Here is a 6,240-nt window from a genome sequence, read left to right on the forward strand (position 1 = left end):
TTATTTCGTGAATGTCTTGATGGCTAGGAGTTATCTCCCTTTTTTTCTTTAGTTATTTGATATGTATGTTGTTGTTTTTTTGTTTTTGTTTTGTTTATTTTTGTTTGTTGTTTTTTTTTGTTTTTTTTGCTGATTTATCCAAATGCGAATATATATATTTATTCCTTAATTATCAGTTTATCTTCAAATATGTTATAATAATTTGTTTAATAACAACTCAAACATCATCAAAAGTATCAATTTATAAAAGCTTTATCAAATGATATAATCACATGAAGAATGTTTTACCGCAAAAGTGTGTCGTTGATGATGGCAATTATAGGGGAATCATTTTGAAATGACACAACTGGACACGGAAACATATCAATTCATTCGGTCAACGGCGAGAGCTATCATCAAAGTTAACAATGTAAATCATACAATTAGAATAGACTTACCGATGACTGTGATTTAATTGAACGGCACTAAAAAGAAAATGAAGAAAAATATTAAATGCATTGTTAATCAATTTCTGAAGAATAATTTAAAGGAATAAAAAGTTCATAAAACCAAAATCGTTGTCCTCGTAATTTTTTGAGGGTAGGTAATGTGAAGAGTCTATAAGGACCATATCGTGCAATTGGACAATGAAGAAGTAATGACAATAAATAGTCCTATACAAATCCAGACTTTACTTGTTTAAATAATGTCATATGAAGTATCCTTCAAATACTAACCATGTAGCCTGAACGAAGGCATAGATTATTAACAAAAATATGTAATTTACCAACAGTAAGGCTTCAAGGATTACCCCCCCCCCCCCCCCCCCCCCCCTCATTTATGCTAATCTCAATTTTTTTTTGTCTTCTACTTTACATCATTTACGCTGGTATTACGGTTCTTGACCTTTTTTATGTTCACATAATATTGTGTATAGAGTGTAACATATTCCACGAAGTGACCTTGAAATGAATGCCAGTCTCAATGAAATTAAGGAAATACTTGTATAAAGCAGTGGAGCCATGTACTTTCTGGTACGAATACTTTGACCTTTGGTCGTTCAGAACTGGATATCGTGTACCTACTCTGCAATACATGGAGTTAGGTTCTCCCTGAACTGTCATGTTAAATATTTTAACACATTCAAGCTCCGTTAAGCCTATTTATTTATAACGAAACCGTTCTACACCATAAACATTCTTGTACCTACAGCAATGTCGATTCATTTACGACATGATCTTGCAATGTACATGTCATACATTAGTGAATATATTACCACAGCCGTTTTCAAGCCATTGGATGATATGTGCAAGACATTTATTTTGGTTTAGACAAAACAATTAAGACCTGATAATCTGTTAATACACTTGAAACTCACTGTTCCAGTAGATAAAATCTTTTCCTCGAATGAGTCGAGAGTTTCGTACTCATGTTCTGGATCTTGGTCAAATTTTTGTTGTAGCTGGACTTTTTTCTCAGAAACCATGAAGACACTTTTATTATTGTCATATTGCCTATCGATGTCTGGTGGTGGGATATGAGGCTAAAAAAGGGAAACATAAATATTTTATCTAAAACAAGGTTTGGTTTGCTTTAGCCTAACTTACATTCAGAAAGACAGCAGCAATACTAATATCATTTATCGGCACCTATTTGCCTTTCAGGGAAGACATTACTAAATACTTTCGCAATATGCTGGAACGCTCATCAAATACAGCAGTGTAAGAGGAGCATAAGGATATTGCTTAGAAAGAAGAACAATGAAAAGATCCCGAAATATTCTTGTATGGCCTAATGAAATATGATACCAGATATAATTCTGGTAGGTAAGGACTGTTGCTCTGTTAGTATGGAAGACGTTTAATTAAATTATTTATTTATTTCTTATTTATTTTTTTATATATTTATTTTTTGGGGTAAAATGTCCTCGCACAGTCAAGGTAATATGAGGATGGGTGCCAAGAAGACTTCAGAAGAAAACAAAACGTAAAAAGACATTATGTAAGAAAAGGTAAGATTCCAAGCCATAAGGACAGAAAGGTAGATGAAAAATGTGCAATACAAAAACAGTTAACTGAAATTTAACAATAAGAATAGAATACGTATGCCTTATAATTCTCATGTACTCTATGTAGTGTACTCTATGGTCGGGTATTATCAATCTATACATTCCTAAAACAGCAAAATTCCACGCTTGACCAGTTTCAGTGTAAAATTGATCGGACAGTAAAGAATTTTGGTCACCGCAAGTCTTAACTAATTGATGTATTTCGCGCCAACGATAAATCGTTAAATTATATATGGAATAGTGCAATTGTGTACCTTTTATTTTTATTCATTTTCAAATAAGTCTTAATATAATTTTATATTGAATTGTCTGCACTAAAGGAAATGTCTATACGATCGATTTTATTTTATCGGAGACCAGAACACACCTGTCTTATATCCGGCGGTATACAGGAAAAGAAGTATAGTAAGCAAATAACCCCTATGACCTCTTTCATATTTATATCGTCCAAATATATACTATTCCCGACGAGAGTTGTACATGTTATTGGTAAACGTTTAATTACCTGTGACATGTTTGTTTCAAGAAGCCTATGAAAGGTTACCTATATAAAAACTAGAATTCTTCATGCTGTAAAAGGAAAGGGAGATTATCCCGAACGGAAAAGGTAAATATTGATTATTTTCATTTTTTTCTCCAAATCATCTGTAGACTTAAAAAAGTAAAGGGAAGGGAAAAAAGGATAAAGGAAAAATAATATCATCGGACATTGAAATATACAACTAAGTGTACTAACCCGAGCTTCCTGATAATACTGCATCTTCAAAAGTTCTGAAAAAGAAAAAGAAACATCAAAGTCTAAGTAATGAAATGCCCTTTTTGAAAAACAAATATTCTTTGTTACGGATAATTTGAGTATATCTTTCAAGTATTTTCCCAAACATAACGCCCTTTTAAGAATAAACAATAAAATATTATTAAAATTGCCAGAAGTAGAGATGGCCTTTATATTCATAACGGACCATTAACATATACAAAGCTAATTAGAGGCAATAAATAAATGACGGATAAATCATATATAAAAACATCAAACAAATCTAAAATGGTGAAATACAGAGGTGACCATAGTCCAATTATAGCGAGAACATCAATAACATGAAATATAAATACAGAATATTCTTCTTTATCAAGAACTTACTTTTTGAGCCCTGCATTCGGAGAAGACAACTGCCTACTCACAATACTGGTTTTCCAGCGTGTGCATATATATCGTCTGTTTTGACTTCCTGGATAATTTAATGCCTGTAATTTCAAAGCTATTTTTCTGTAGATTATCGTTCAATCAACGAAAAGAAGAATGAACTTGATTAGAGAATAAATTTGCATAATGGATTTAACGTTATTTCAACTCATATCCATGTTGCCTTGACACGTAAAAGTGTCAATTATCGTATCGCTTAATTACGTATTCGGACGCGAACATTAATGTCGGCACATAATAAATTTGACAATTATGACTATTTTGAACAGACTACATGCTACAATAAAAATAATTATGCTCTTAAATTTTACGTCGTATAAGCAATAATGACAAACACATCTACATTTCTGTCCGCCTATGACATATGTTATATGTATTACCCCTACTCGGGATTTGTAACTGTTGAACTGTATTAATAAAAGAAATAATCTATATAAAATATATACAATACGCTGTTGTATAAACAATAATGCAATTGACAGACAATTACAATCACAAAAAAAATAATAGCGAAAATTTACCATGAAAACACTTTATATAGTTTGAAAATGACATAAGCAATAGAAATAATTCACACCTGATCACCAATCGATTTGAAAATCAAGTATTTTGACGTGAATTATCGGTTTGTCTTATACGTCTGCACTGCATAGCCACATACCTAGCATGCCCAGTTACATAACTTGTTTTTGTTGAATAGCTCATAAATCAATAAAAAAAAATCGATAAGAAACAGAACATTGAGTATCTCGTATATTTTGTTGATAGAATAAATTTATACACTTCTAGTCAACACTACACACTTCATAATGCATTTAGTTACCGTTGGATTTGATTAGTATGGGCAAAGTTCATTTAATTTGAAAAAAAACATCATAGCCATTGTTGTTTGTGCATTGCAACTAAATTTTTGAAACAAAAGTTTCGACCTTCATTAGCACAGTAAATGAACACGATGTTTGATAATAATAATGATAACAATAAGGAGTTTTATATATCGTAATATCACAGAAAGACAGCCAATCTCAGAGAGGTTTAAAAATTATTATTCGTAGTTTGGGGGCTTTTAGCAAGCAGCCAGAGTCTTTCCCAACAAGGATACAAACACGTACTTACTTACCACTGATTCGACTGTAACAGAACAGAGGCTACAGGAATAGGTACCTTGTTTATTGTACTTTCTTTGATATAAGTTGAATCAAAATATAGATATGTATATACGTCATCACATGCATACATACTTAAAGCATGAGTAGAATTGATACATTTATCTCAATTGCTCCTTTTAGTTGCGTCCTAGATTTTCACGAAATTTCATTTATGTTTACAGAAAATATTGATTTAAAAACAAATATTGATTGGAGTAACTCGTGGATGAAGTCAGATAATCGATAAGACCAAGGCTTTCTTGTATAACAGAGGTGGCAATGTAAATATTTATATAACAGGCACTATATGTACATGTTCATCTTCTGACATAAGCATGTGAATAAATGTTAATCAGCTTTGAACAGTGCAGCATGTAACATGAAAATTATCATACAACTTGCTTGACATAATGTATATGTTTCGGAACAACTTATTGCAATTTACCGGAATAATTTACAATATTCATAGATCAATATATCAAACTTAAACTAAATAAAAATATATAAAGATAAAAATAAAAACAAAAATATAGATTTGCATCAAGACTCCTGAAAACATATCAGGATACTATGATCAGGTCCTTCGCTAAAGAAGATGTCTTTTATTTATACCTGCCATATAAATCTAGGTCAAATCAGGTTAAATTACAATATCAAATTAGAGTTAAGGAGGCATCATCGGAACTACGAGACATATAAAAAAAACTTCAATCATGTTTGAAGGAAATAGAATTTTTCCAAATCGGATAATGATGTCATGCATAAAGCTTCCCCATGGTCTGCATCTCTCGAAATCTTGTGTTGTTAATTTCACCATCATTAGTCGATATCCGTAACAGAAGATTCATATTAGATTGAACAACTCTCCATTACACATATGATATATACTAATTGGAACTCTCTATAAGATCTGGATATATGTAATATGATTTATGCATCTTCTATAAAATCATTAGAAAGCAGGTTTGAGAAACATTGGACAATACAAATATTAACTTCGACTTGTAAGTCGAGCTAGAAAGATTTCAACGTTACCGGGGTGGCACCGCAAATCTCATTTCAAATTTAGGACAATGAGGAGAAAGAGTCTGACAAACTGCGTTCAGTATACCAATCTATCTGACGTTAAGTCTCATCCCGCTTGTTTTAATCTTGTGACGTCACCTTCTATCAAACTGTGTGGCTTCCTTGCAGCCCTGAAGCAGTAGGAATATAGAACATGATGAGTAAGTCTGTAAGCAATGTATTTTGTTTCAAAGCTCGATCTTTAAAAAGAAGCATATGATCGCCTCATTACAACTTATTAAGTTATTAACTATATACTTGAAATGAATAGTCTGTAAATAAGTAAGTTGTTGTCGTCACATCAAATGAAAAGGCCACATCAGTAAGGGTGCTTGTAGGAACATCTCGCTGTTCTCTCAAAAGCTGAAACATGATAACATATCATCTTTTTGTGATATGTATTAATTACATAATTTATAATTACACACAGTGTTATAGTATAATCCCCAATTTAAACATTGCAATTAAAACTGTATATAAAGGAACCCATGCTAATCTTCATGTGCAAACACATTTGGTGTTTTTTTATGTAACAAGAAATGTACAAACGGGAAAATATGTTGTCACACGTCTTACTATCAATAAATGTAGGTGGCACATTCCTGCGTTCTTCTCCCCAAAAATTGCCATCGCCTATTCTATTTCGTGTTCGCATACCATTCTCGCACGTGAAGCTGCAACCATTCCAATCTCCCGCACTGACGTAACACTTCAAATCTTGACAATCCTTTTGTTTCGGAGTTTGTCCCAACATTTTACCCGCCGGCAGAGTTGTCACA

The sequence above is a fragment of the Pecten maximus genome, chromosome 14, assembly GCF_902652985.1.
Source record: "Pecten maximus chromosome 14, xPecMax1.1, whole genome shotgun sequence".
Lineage (NCBI taxonomy): Eukaryota > Metazoa > Mollusca > Bivalvia > Pectinida > Pectinidae > Pecten > Pecten maximus.